This window comes from Taudactylus pleione, unplaced genomic scaffold (genome assembly GCF_031769625.1).
Source record: "Taudactylus pleione unplaced genomic scaffold, aTauple2 ptg000161l, whole genome shotgun sequence".
NCBI classification, from domain to species: Eukaryota; Metazoa; Chordata; class Amphibia; order Anura; family Myobatrachidae; genus Taudactylus; species Taudactylus pleione.
In genome coordinates this window covers 5,100,147-5,113,873 of record NW_028284563.1, presented here as the reverse complement: position 1 = coordinate 5,113,873, position 13,727 = coordinate 5,100,147, and positions in this window count along the sequence as shown.

The following is a 13,727-nucleotide window of genomic DNA, read 5'->3' as shown; positions in this document are numbered from 1 at the left end:
TGCCCCTTAAGTTGTGCCCCCAGTAGCGCCCCTTATACAGTGCCCCCAGTAGTACACCTTATACACTCACAGTGCCCCCAGTAGCGCCTCTTATACAGTGCCCCCAGTAGTACGCCTTATACACTCACAGTGCCCCCAGTAGCGCCTCTTATGCAGTGCCCCCAGTAGTGCCCTTATACAGAGCCCCCAGTATTGTCTCTCTTATGCAGTGCCCCCAGCAATTTCCCTTACGCTGTGACCCCAGTAGTGCCCTTATACAGTGCCCCCAGTATTGTCTCTCTTATACAGTGCCCCCAGCAATTTCCCTTACACTGTGCCCCCAGTAGCGCCTCTTATGCAGTGGCCCCAGTAATCCCCCTTATGCTGTGCCCCCTCCTCTGTGCAGTCAGTCAGTACTTCCCTCTCTCTTCACAACCTGTTCGCCTGTCCAGGTGGGGTGCGCACTTGGCTTGAGTCCCTCTTGGCAGCGCGCTCACAGGCCCGTAGTTCCTCCTCCTGCTCTTTCTCCATCAGGCTGGGCGCCGGGCGGCTCCCCCAGAACTACAAGCGGAGCCGGCGTGCGCTATGACGTCATCGCAGCCAGCGTCCAGAACCACACACAGGCACAGAGATTCTCTGTGCCTGTGTGTGGCTCTGGACGCCGGCCGCAGTGACAGAATGTGCAGCTGACACCCGGCAGCGGCGGCAGCGGCGGGGGGCATAGCAGAGGACCAGCGGCAGGACGGACCAGCGTCTCCGGCTCCTTTACAGTGTCTCTGGCTCCAGCAGCTCATGGTCAGCGGTGGTGCCGTGGGTGTGCGGCCCGCAGGTGTGACATACTGCTCTTCTTGGTGTCACCCCCTTGAAGGGTGACACCCGATGTGGGCCGCACCCCCCGCACCCCCCTAGTGACGCCACTGATGGGGAGCCTGTACTAGGTCTTCCACCAAATGGCTTTGGATGAAAACTTCACAGAGGGGTGGCAATTGGTCTGGAATGCCTAATGGCATGGTTGGGGTCCCAGTCGAATCTCACAGCGGAGTGCACCAGGCAGAACTCTGACCCAGGAGCCTGTTCTGTGCCTTCCACTGGATGGATTTGGAAGACATCACATAATAAAACTTAATAACTTGAAGATTTAAACCGGGGCAACACTGGGTACTTCAGCTAGTACATAGTATAAAATTAAGTCCCTTGAACACATCTGTTTGTTTGTTCGGGCTAATTCTCATTATTCTACAGACCATTTAACAAGAAAGGTTTAGGTGTATGAAACATTAATATATGACAAAAGGGAGCCGAGCAGTGACAAATTTATTAAAAGCAAATCAATGAAAAAACATCCGTCCAATATATCACAACGATTACTTTATTTTATACCATGCAGAGATTGATACATATTACCCGGTTTCTCCAGAAAAATTGATGTAAGCCCTGTTTACTTATACAAAATGTCAGTTTTTCCCTTTTTTTACCATTCCTATTTCATGTATGTGAAAAAAAAATTCTTTCATTTCAAGCGAGTCCAAATCCCAGCAAAAGTAATTCATAAAGTACAGGGACAGTCAATTAACGTGGCTGGAGTTGCCCGAAGTGAAGACTGTTTTGCTAGTAGCCAAATGTATGTGGCCCTTTTGCGTGTCATGTCAAAACTAAATCCTTTTATGTTGACGTCAGGAGGAAAAACGACTAATGTCATCTACAAGGCGATCTTATAAGTCCTCGGTTAATCAAGACTATTTCCATAAATTCAAAATTGCTCCTGTGCGAAGCCGACGTGGTTTGCTAGTATATATATATATATATATATATATATACATATATATATATATATATATATATATATATATATCAGAGGGACTGACAAATGAATAACAAGACTAAACAGTAATGAACATTTAATTTTATTGTGTTTACACTAATGATAACACAGCAATGACACATTTGTATGTACATTGTCATGCTGTTTTCGCATTGTACAGTGCTCCAGTTCCACTATCTGCGACTTTCTGTACTGTTTTTTCCCCGTGGACTCCTGCTTCCCATGTCCTAATTAGACTCCTTTCCAAATGTGGTGACTTCCTGGTTATTAGATCAAGCTACTGGCAACTCTAAGTAGGAGAAGTTTAATTATGGCCCCCCTGTTTATATATAAAATGTATTTATTCTCATAAAAATATATATTTACCTTGTTAGCATGAACAGGAAGAAAATTGAGCTGTCTAAGTAAGACAGTGAATTTGGTTTAGGTCAATACGATCTTGATTGACACAATGCACTACTCCTGCAAAACCAGTCTCCCTATGTAAATTTGTGAGATCTTTCTCCACCAGCCAAAATGTGTAGCAGGAGGTGAAAGGCTAATTGGTGTTTCCACTCCCTCCCCAATTCACCATATCATCATCATCATCTTTGTCACTTGCTGTTCCCTAAAATCTGCTAATTGCTTGTGATTGGACCAAATTACACAGTAGTTAAGCAAAAACAAGCTGGTCACCTAATTGCTCCAGAATGAGATGACCTACAAATTGCTTTGCGGTGGAGTGGCTGATAGCCATCTGAGATGAGCAGATAAGAGCTGAGCCCTTAAACCTACATCTTTTCCTGGAGCTGTAAAAAGAAAATCCATTTTAATTAAGTCAATTCCCACTGTTTTTCTTGCATTAGTTTAAACATATACAATGTATTGTCCTTCTTGCAGATAGCACAATGTATATTGGTAGATTTTTGTGTGACAGTTGAGACAATGTTGTCTTTGGGCCCAAAGTGCTATTACTCTCCCATGTTGTTAAAGGTACAATATAAATGTGAATACATCATTACTAAGACTCGTGTTTATATTCAAAGATGTTTGCAACAAATTAAAACTCAGTAAAAGGGATATAATTTAATAATTTTACAATATTTTGTAAAGCAAAATATAGAACTCTGGGATGCATTTAATTAGAATAATAAACCATTAGTGGTAGTTTAAAGAACAGATTGATTTATAAAATGCCTCTTTGCAACTCATTGACAGTATTTTCGTGCAAAAAGTGGGACTTTGTTTAAAGAAATAGCTCATTGCACTATTTTCAATGTGCAGATATAAAGCTACTCTTATATACATATGATAGCAATTTAAAAATCTTCCAGATGCATTTATACATGCGTGCAACTGCGTAATTTTTACAGAAATGCATGTACACATTTAGGTGCCCATAATTTTAAACATAAGAACGCTGTGTCATCCTAGTTTATACAAGTTCCACCCACCCTTTTAAAGTGCTGAATAATGACTAGCAGATTAGACATGTGGTTTAATCGGGAGTTTAAAATATGGGAAAATAAGTATTGTGCCTCAATGATTATGGGTAGCTATTCTAAAAAGGTAAACATTAGGACCTAACGGAGATAGCGTAGCGGTTAGTATTACTGCCCCACAGCACTGAGGTCTTGAGTTCCCTTCCTAGTCATGGCCTATCTGTGTGCGATTTGTATGCTCTCCCTGTGTTTGCATGGGTTTCCTGCAGGTGCTCGGGTTTCCTCCCACACTCCAAAAACATATTGGTAGGTTAATTGGCTTCTGTTTAAAAAAATAAAAAAATAACCCTAGTGACAGGGAATATAGGGGTCTATGTACTAAGCCTATTCAGCTCCTAACAGTCACTTTACAGGCTGTGTTTGAAACATGACAGCTAGGAGCTGATTGGTTTGTACTTTATCTCCATCCACTTTCTCTCTCTCCAAGGCTTAGTACATAGACCCCTTAGATTGTAAGCTCCGCTGGGGCTGGGACTTATTATTAATTTGTGACACATTGTCCTCATTTTGTCCTCCGCTCCAACGGCAACTGCTCAATGCTGCTCTCTATCCAGGGTCATGGAGAGCTGTGCGGTGCCTGGTAGTTTTGGAAGGAATGGCTTAATGTAAGGAGGCGTAGCCACGCCTCCATACAAAAAAAATAGTATTTGCTGCGCCACAAAGTTGATCAGTAGCAGCAGCAGCCTCCCTGGTCCCAGCGCAGCCCAGGACACAGAAGCTTGTGCTGGGCTGGGGAGACACAGGCTGCTGCCGCTGACAGGTAAGGAAATGGGGGAGGGGGAGCAGCGGACCTGGAGCATTGACTTGCTTCACTAAAACGGTACGGAATCAGAAGCTGCTTTAGGTACCCTGGGCCATGGTCATGTAGGGCTTTGTAAGTTAGTAATCCAATCTTGAAAACAATTCGCCATCTGACACGGCAGCCAGTGAAGGGAGTAGAGAGTAAGTGTTATGTGGCTGGAACGGGGCAGGTTTTGCTAATAGCCTGGCAGCTGCGTTTTGTACCATCTGCAAGCGGTGCAATTCTTTTGCTGGGAGTCCAAGGTAGAGGGCGTTGCAGTAGTCTAGGTGTGATGATATAAATGCATGCATGACTTTAGGCAGATCGTCTGAGGGAATTAAGTGCTTGATTCTGGCAATGTTCCTCAGATGAAAGAATGAAGATTTGATTGTGGCTGATACCTGATGTTTAAGTGTCAGATGCCACTATCCAGGACAACACCAAGATTCCGCACATGTTCAGTGTTTTGTAATTCTGATCCCCCAAGCGTAAGTCCTGTTGGTTGGCTATGCTGTAGCCCTGTCCTGTGACCTCTCTTTAGGACCTCTGTTTTATCAGGGTTCAGTTGCAGCCAACTGGCACTCATGCACTCCTAAAGCTCAGCTAGGCAGCCATTTAGGGTTGTTATGGAGTCCTAATCTATAATCAACTATTAGTCAGTTGATTATAGATTACCTGCGAGGAGTTCATTCTTCTTGAATTAGCATATTGTACGTCATTTGTCTAAATCAACATATTATACAGTCAACGTACAGTGGGCCTGATTCATTACAGATTGCAACTGCGATCGCAACTGTGTATGCAATAGCGATTACTCACACAGTTCAACAGTGATAGTATGCTAATCCATTTACGATCGCTATTTCCTCGCAGCACTACACAAGGACGCCCACTTTACTTACCACACATACGTAATGTTTAGCAAGACTGGGAAACCATCGGCACCATCATGTACCATCGCAGCCTCAGGCACACTTGCACAGGCTCTGACCTTACTCAGAAATTGCTAACAACCACGCACACTATGAGGCCTCAGGCTGTGTAGGCCATCGCAGTGGAATTTATGCACGCCCCTGCAACGGCATTGAAACGCACTGCCAGGCCTAAGTTCGACCGACCTCCCCCCCTCCCCGTCATCATCGACAAACGGCGCTTCCTGTCAATAATTCTGTGATGGGTCTGCATAGTCACTGCGATCGCAGTCCTGATCGCAATAGCTAGTTCACGCACTCACACTGCGATGCATACGCATGCACAGAACGTAACAATCAACTGCATGCGTAATTGCAGTTGCATACGGTAGTGAATCAGGCCCTGAGTTTCTATATTCATATCACCCTACTAACAGCTGGAAAATGTTATGTATAAAATGATACAGTTGTAACTAAAGTGTTTGATTGGATACAATTAACACTGTACTGCTAGAATGGATACAAAACATTCAGAAGGAAAGCACACTCTTGTAAGGCAGCTTACATTATTATTATTATTATTATTATTATTACACATAATATATATATTCCGCAGTGCTTTACAGAGAATATTTGCCCATTCACATCAGTCAATGATCCAGCGGAGCTTACAATCCATGAGGATCGCAATTGCAAAGCTTACTCAGGCTGGCCAGCTTGCGAGCCCAGAAGACTCTGTAAGTCCACGCAGTCTCTGGGCTGGCCACTCCCGGAAAATGGGGCGGACACGCCCCCATTTCCAGGAACACTGACTGCCCTCGCACCTCCTCTTAAATGCCTCTGCCTGTTAATCAGACAGAGGCATTCAAGGGCTTGCGTGCGATTGAGCAGGATCCATTCTGCACACCGATATTCGAGAATATGCGTTCAACAGTGCACTTGCACACACTGCTAAACCAAGCCCCTATATTCCTTAACACATGTACAATCTATGGGTAGATTCAGCCTCAGACAGAGATGCTATCACAGCTGATAACCTGGTAGTAGCTGCGATGGCACTATTATGGAAATGCAGCAGGAGACATCACGCAGCATCAGATCATCTGCTGATCATCTGTATGGTCATTGAAGACCATACAAAACCACAGCATCAATGGCATTTATGAAAGTGACCTGTAATATCCATAATGATTTACAGTACCGGCAGTGCTGGTTTAACAACAGGGAAGCCTGGGCGGTCACCCAGAGCAGGGTGCAAACTGCAACAAATAATGCTGTGGGAGGGGAAAGGAGGGGCATCAAGAGGGTCTTGGGAGGCACCAGTGGTATAGGTGCATTATAGCAAATGTTCCTTCAAAGATCCTGCTGCAGCCTGCAAAATCCAACGATTTCAGATCATTGTGAGGTGACTTTCAGTGGGGTCGCATAATGTGAACTAGGGACACTCTGTGGTATAATGTAAACTGGGGGCACTGTGGTATAATATGAACTGGGGGGCTAATTCAGCATTGCACGCAAGTGCAATGCTGAACGCAGATTCACAGTTATCGGGAATCTGCACATGTGCAGGAATCATTCTGCGAATTTGGAGAATGGGTCCTGCGTTATCGCACGCAGCCCCTTCTATGTCTCCAGTTTTTGGCGGGGGGTAAAGCCAGGGGCTGCTTCCACAGACACAGCAATTTCCAGCTTATTCATCTGTCCGATGGTCGCGATGGTTATCCCAGCCTGCAAATGCAGCAGGTGGTGTCATACAGCTCCTGCTGCATTTGCATGTTTGCGAGGACGGAATCGCAAAGCTGATTGCGTGAAGGTTTGCAATTCCATCCAGTACTGAATCACCCCCTGGGAGCACTATAGTGTAGTATAATGTGCACTGAGGGCCTGATTCAGACCCACTCGCAAGCGGGTCGTTGGTGGCCCAGTGCACACAGAATAGGTGAGTATGAGCAACTGAATAAGGTGGTGTTGGTCATAGCAACCAGTGAGACATTTGCTTTCATTTTTGTAAACAATGTCCAAACATTACAGAATTTAATTGATTCCTATGGAAATTACCACCTGGTTTGGTTGCATCAATTTTCATAAATACCTCCCAATATATTTACTATTTTAGTACTTCCTTGAATGTTTCCTAATACCTGCAGTCTAAATCCTGGAGAATAGGGGCAGTCTGAATTTTCCCAATGTTTGTTTTTTTCAGTTTGCTTTTCTGAGTTTTGGCAAGTGTTTTTGTCATTTAATTAAACTGAATTTCACATTCATCTTTACCTTGTTTAATGGCTTTCTGAACATTCTCATTGTCATAAAAATGTCAGTGAACGGTTGGTAAGAGTTCATGCTGTTATTGGATGGTGGGATTACTTGGGCCACTGAATAACCTTCCACAGGTATGTGTTACTGGAGAAGTTACATTACGTGGAGGAAATTAAGTTGACTTTATGACTTTGGATTGGGCTCATCCTGCTGACCCAGCAACGAGATGCGTCCTGTGCGTTTCTACCGCTTCTCTCGTCTTTTGGCTCTTTCGTCAAACCTCTAGGGGCCTATCACCTTTTCCAGCCCTGCTTCAGTTTCACCAGCCAAAGGCGTCATTCCACTTCTTTATAGGTCTGAGGATTTGTCCACACAGAGGCATGACTCAGAATTACATGAACATTCATCAGCTCCCAGTTTTCCTTCAGACGGAATACGAAGAACTGAAAAAGAAAAAAATGCAAAACAAACTGCAGAGTTAAAGGTGCACTGTCTGATATTGCAAAACTAAACATACAAATACGTAGTAAAAAGGCAGCTAAGACTAATATGTTCATGTATGTATAGTATGTGTATGTATATATATATATATATATATATATATATACTGTGCAAAAGTTTTAGGCAGGTGTTGAAAAATGCTGCAATGTGAGAATGCTTTCAAAAATAGTAGTGTTAATACAGGTTAAAGTCTCCCATGTTCAAATTTTGGATATCGGAATGTTCCGTATTTTGGAATATTTGCATACCATAGTGAAATATCTTGAGAATGGGACACAAATCTAAACACAAAATGCATTTATGTATTATATACACCTTATACACACAGCCTGCAGGTAATTTTATACAATATATTCAATAATTTTGTGGTTCAAACAAAGTTTGTGTACATACATGAAATACATTTATGTTTCATATACAACTTATACACAAAACCTGAAGGTAATTTTATACTTTATTTTTAATAATTGTGTGCCTCAAACAAAGTTTGTGTACATTGAACCATCAAAAAGCAATGCTAAAAAAAATTCTGTATTTCGGAGTATTTGGATATGGGAGATTCAACTTGTAGCTTATTTTTATCAATTAACAAAATGCAAAGTGAATGAACAGAAGAGAAATCTAAATCAAATCAATATTTGGTGAGACCACTCTTTGCCTTCAAACCAGCAACAATTCTTCTAGGTACACTGCACAAAGTCAGGGATATTGTAGGATTATAGTCAGGTGTATGGTTAACCAATCATAATAATGATCATTATTTTCATATGTTGGTTGAAACAGTCATTAACTGACTCAGAAACAGCTGTGTAGGAGGCATAAACTGGGTGAGGAACAGCCAAACTCTGCTACAAAGGTGAGGTTGTGGAAGACAGTTTCATGTCACAGGTCATACAGCATGGCAAGACTGAGCACAGCAACAAGACACAAGGTAGGTATTCTGCATCAGTAAGATCTGTCCCAGACAAAGATGTCAAAGCAGACTGGGGTTTCAAGATGTGCTGTTCAAGCTCTTTCGAAGAAACACAAAAAAATGGGAAGCATTGAGGACCGTAAACGCAGTGGTCGGCCAAGGAAATTTAGTGCATTAGATGAAAGACACATCATGCTTACTTCCCTTCAAAATCGGAAGATGTCCAGCAGTGCCATCAGTTCAGAAGTGGCAGAGACCAGTGGGACCCAGGTACACCCATCTACTGTTTGGAGAAGTATGACTAGAAGTCGTCTTCATGGAAGAATTGTGGCCAAAAAGTCATACTTTTGACGTGGAAACAAGGCCAAGTGACTCAACTATGCATGAAAACATGGGAACTGGGGTGCAGAAAATTGGCAGCAGGTGTTCTGGAATGATGAGTCAAAATTTTAAATATTTGGCTGTAACAAAAGGCAGTTTGGGCTGGAGAGCGGTACAATAATGAGTGTCTGCAGGCAATAGTGAAGCATGGTGGAGGTTCCTTGCAAGTTTGGGGCTGCATTTCAGCAAATGGAGTTGAGGTTTTGGTCAGGATTAATGGTGTCCTCAATGCTGAGAAATACAGGCAGTTACTTATCTATCATGCAATACCATCAGGGAGGTGTCTGATTGGCTCCAAATTTATTCTGCAGCAGGACAACGGCCCCAAACATACAGCCAATGTCATTTATCTTCAGCATAAACAAGAACAAGGAGTCCTGGAAGTGGTGATATGGCCCCCACAGAGTCCTGATCTCAACATCATTGAGTCTGTCTAGGATTACACATGAAGAGACAGAAGGATTTGAGCAAGCATACATCCACAGAAGATCTGTGGTTAGTTCTCCAAGATGTATGGAACAACGTCCCTGCCGAGTTCCTTCAAAAACTGTGTGCAAGTGTACCTAGAAGAATTGATGCTGTTTTGAAGGCAAAGGGTGGTCACACCAAATATTGATTTGATTTAGATATCTCTTCTGTTCATTTACTTTGCATTTTGTTAATTGATAAAAATAAACTATTCGCACGTCTATTTTTGAAAGCATTCTTACATTGCAGCATTTTTTTCCACACCTGCCTAAAACTTTTGCACTGTAGTGTATATCTACAGTCTAACCTGGATAAGTGGGATCTCAAGGAATGGAACGTTTAGTCTCACTTAAAGAGGTATCTCACTTATCCAGTTTCTCACTTATCCAGGTTCAATAAGTATTTGTGGCACTCCCATAAGACAGACCATGTCCGTGCATCTGAATAGCTACACCCCAGTCACCGCCCAGGGGCGGCCATTACATTTTCAGAACATTTCTAATACTGCGCCTCTCAGTTGCCACTGCGACTCCGTACACACACGCCGTTTGACGCATGCGCGTTGGGACTTTTTCTCAACTTAGACACATACGCAGTTGAAAAACATTGCTCAACTACTTGAATATAGCCATTGCCTACGACTCGTAATCAGGCCCTTTATGTTTTGTTCTAGTTTTCAGAACAATCACCAGTCGCTTATTTTTGCTTTTTGAAATAACCCTTTAAACCATCATAAATAAAAAATTGTAGTTTGAATAATCTAGTCAACGAACCGAGTGGATAGTCAAGAAAGATACACCATTTAATGGTTATTACAAGCAAGTAACATAAAAAACATACAATTATACATGTATCACATATAAATGGGTAAAAATTGGAACAATAACAATGTATCACATACAGACGAAATGCCAGGGTAAAAAAACACATGTATATTGTAAATCAATATATCTATATGTATGTGTAATTGACGTGAGAGATTAAGAATTCTGAATTATGCTTGCCTTCTGAAATACTCTTGTATTTTAACATTAGTAAAAAAACATAAGTGAATGAAGATATATAAGTAAATAAATACTGTTTTTCTAAAATACTTCTAATAAACATTTAACAATTTATGATAAAAAAAAAATTGTATATTATGGATTCACCTACACTGCGGGTTGTCATGGTGACAGTGTCAGGATGCAGCCTGGGATCGGCCTTTACTCACCGCTGAACTGGTGTCTTTAGGCTCCAAGTCAATCAGGCACCAGTTGTAGTGATGAGTTATGGCTGAGTATTCTCCCTGGGGCCTGCTAGGGCTTCCATGCATGCGTCCTGGTTCCTGTTGTAGTAGGCATGGGTGCAGCCATGTTAGTTCATCTCACCAGATCAGTCTCCTCCAATGGCAGTCCTGTGGTCTGTCAGCTGATCTCATGATCCAATAACCAGCTACCCAGAGGTATTTAAGTCTGACTCCAGGAACAGGAAACTGCTGTTCAACTTCGCTGTTCCAGTGTCTGTGACTCTCACCAGTGTTGCTCTGTGTTATTCTATGCAGAGTGTTGCTTCAGCCTATTCACAGTTTTTCAGTGTTACCTGTATTAGCTTCCATGCTAACTTTCAGTCTGAGTCTTTAGCTCTCTCTCAGAACTCCAGTGTTTTATGTTGTTATTCCTGTGTGTCTTGTAAGTGTGCTGCTGTGCTCTATTGCTGCATTCCTGTGTTACTGTGGAGTCAGCTTTCCTGCTAATTATTAGTTACTCTCAGCTGGACATTTAGCAATCCCCTGTACATGCCTGTGTACACTTCTCTTTATGCAACTCAGCACCTGAATCTGTAGCAAATCCTAGTACATTTCCCTGTGTTCTCAAGCAAGCCTGCGACTAGGAACTGTAACATTCTCAAGTTAATCACCAGTGTTCAAGTATTAAGTTCATCACCAGTGTTCAAGTATTCAGTTCATCACTAGTGTTCAAGCACTAAGTTCATCACCAGTGTTCAAGTATTCCATTCATCACCAGTGTTCAAGTATTCCATTCATCACCAGTGTTCAAGTATTCTGTTCATCACCAGTGTTCAAATATTTAGTTCATCTCCAGTATCCAAGTATTCGGTGATTCTCCAGTGTTCTAGTATTAATTTCTACTCCTGTGTTCCAGTATTATCTCTACTCCAGTGTCCCAGTATTAATTCATTTAATATAGTTCTGGTCTTTCTGCCATTCCCAGGTACCTGTCCAGAGGGCCGCGACCTGACCACTTTGTGCAGCAAAACCCAAATCCCAACTGGAGGGGTCACCACGGCAGTAGAACAAACTGCGAGTTCAGAAACAGAAATGTCACAAATCCCTGAGGAGAGTCTAACTGTGTCCATGTGTACAATGTGTGAGCCTGACCTTTCTGATACTGTTGTAATCACAGAGACACTGCCTTCCACCATTTCTGCTCCCTCTGCAAATGTGGGGATGAGCAGCACAAATATAGCTGATGACATAGAAATTGAGGATGCCACTGAAGAAGTACAAGAGGATGAGGGGGATATTTGTGTAGCTGACGTCGGTCCTAATGAGGGTGTTGAGGATGAGGATGTTGTTTGTGTAACCAGTGGAAGCAGCTCTTGGCCATGATAAGAGGAAGGCCATTGTCATGACTGGGCATAGGACCAACAAATGCACCTCTTATGTGTGGAATTATTTTTACCCAAATCCTGACAATAATTGTCAAGCCATCTGTAGCATTTGTAAAACCACGGTAAGTAGAGGTAGGGATGTTAACCATCTAGGAACCTCCTCAATGTTATGTCATTCAATGAAAAGTTTTTGACATCAGAAATTGGTGCTAAAAATTTAACAAGCAGTCCAGCATCAGCTAGCTCTGTTCTCTTAAGTTCAACTAGATCCAAGCACCTGCAATCTCTACCACCAACACCTTCATCCTCAATGTCCACAGTAATGATCGAAGGTAGACCTGCATCCAGTTTGTTATGGCTAGGTGACTTCTTCCCTATCCAGGATTCCTCAGAAGAATCCTTCTGCACTAGGCCTGCTGCTGCTGCTGCTGCTGCTGTTGCTGGGGATGGATCTTCATCCCAGAAGGGGACCAAGAATAATAGTTCCAAATGACGATTGACTGTGAAACAATCCTATGCAAGGGGAAGCAAGTATGACAGCTCTTACCCAGTTGCAAACTTGAATATTGAAAACAATATTGTGAGCTGTGAGGTGATCAAAAGTGACTGTAAATGAGTGGAAATTAATGTTATTGAGGTCAATAATACTCTAGGAACAAAAAAAGGCTAAAATTATGTGATTTTTGTGAAGAAACAAAATGAGTCACGGCTAGTTTGGCAAAACCAAAACTGGCCAATGAATTAAAACTAAAACCAGCAAAAATGGTCCGGCACGCACCTCTACTAATTATTTACTGACTGTACCGATATGGAAACAACTGAGGATGGAGCCTTGAATCACGTGATGGGTTTACACCACGTGACCATTCTTTCCCAAAGATTCCCTGTATCACTATGGTCACTACCAATAACAATATGGTCATTGGACCAACATGATCATGTGATCGCTATATTGCTAAGTGAATAAAGATCTTTTTGAGCTACATATTGAAACTTAGAGTTGTTTTATTATACTGGTGATTCCTTGTATATTCTCATAATAATACTTTTGGAACCGTGTGAATTCTTATTTATTTTTTATTGATTACATAAGTTGTTTATTCCAGGTGATTTGGTTTACACTGATTCCCAGGGGTATGTACAGTAATATGTGTCTATTTGAAACACACACTCATTGCCTTTGAAAAAGCTGTCTGTAGAAACTTACCTTATGCACCAGCGTTGATTCCAACTGACACCTCTTTCCACATGCTTCTGCCCCTTTTGGGAACCGCATTCACCAACAACTGAAAACCGGACAATCTAAAGTCCCGTTCAGCTGAGACCAGCAAATAGTGGGATTATGTCTGTCCATCAAGGGACTGAACAGGCTGCAAGATATTATTAACCCGTATTCAAAGATCCCCACGTTTATATCTTGGCTTTCATACCGGTAACTATGATTGCGGACCATCAATTATTTTGAGGCTGCTTGTTGAGACTCTATATAACAGTGGAGGTGTGTGTGTATACATATCTATACAGCGCTTATCTTGATGGATTTCTTAAATTACATATATATATATACAGTAGATATATTGATTTACAATACACATATGTTTTTTTACCCTGGCAATTTGTC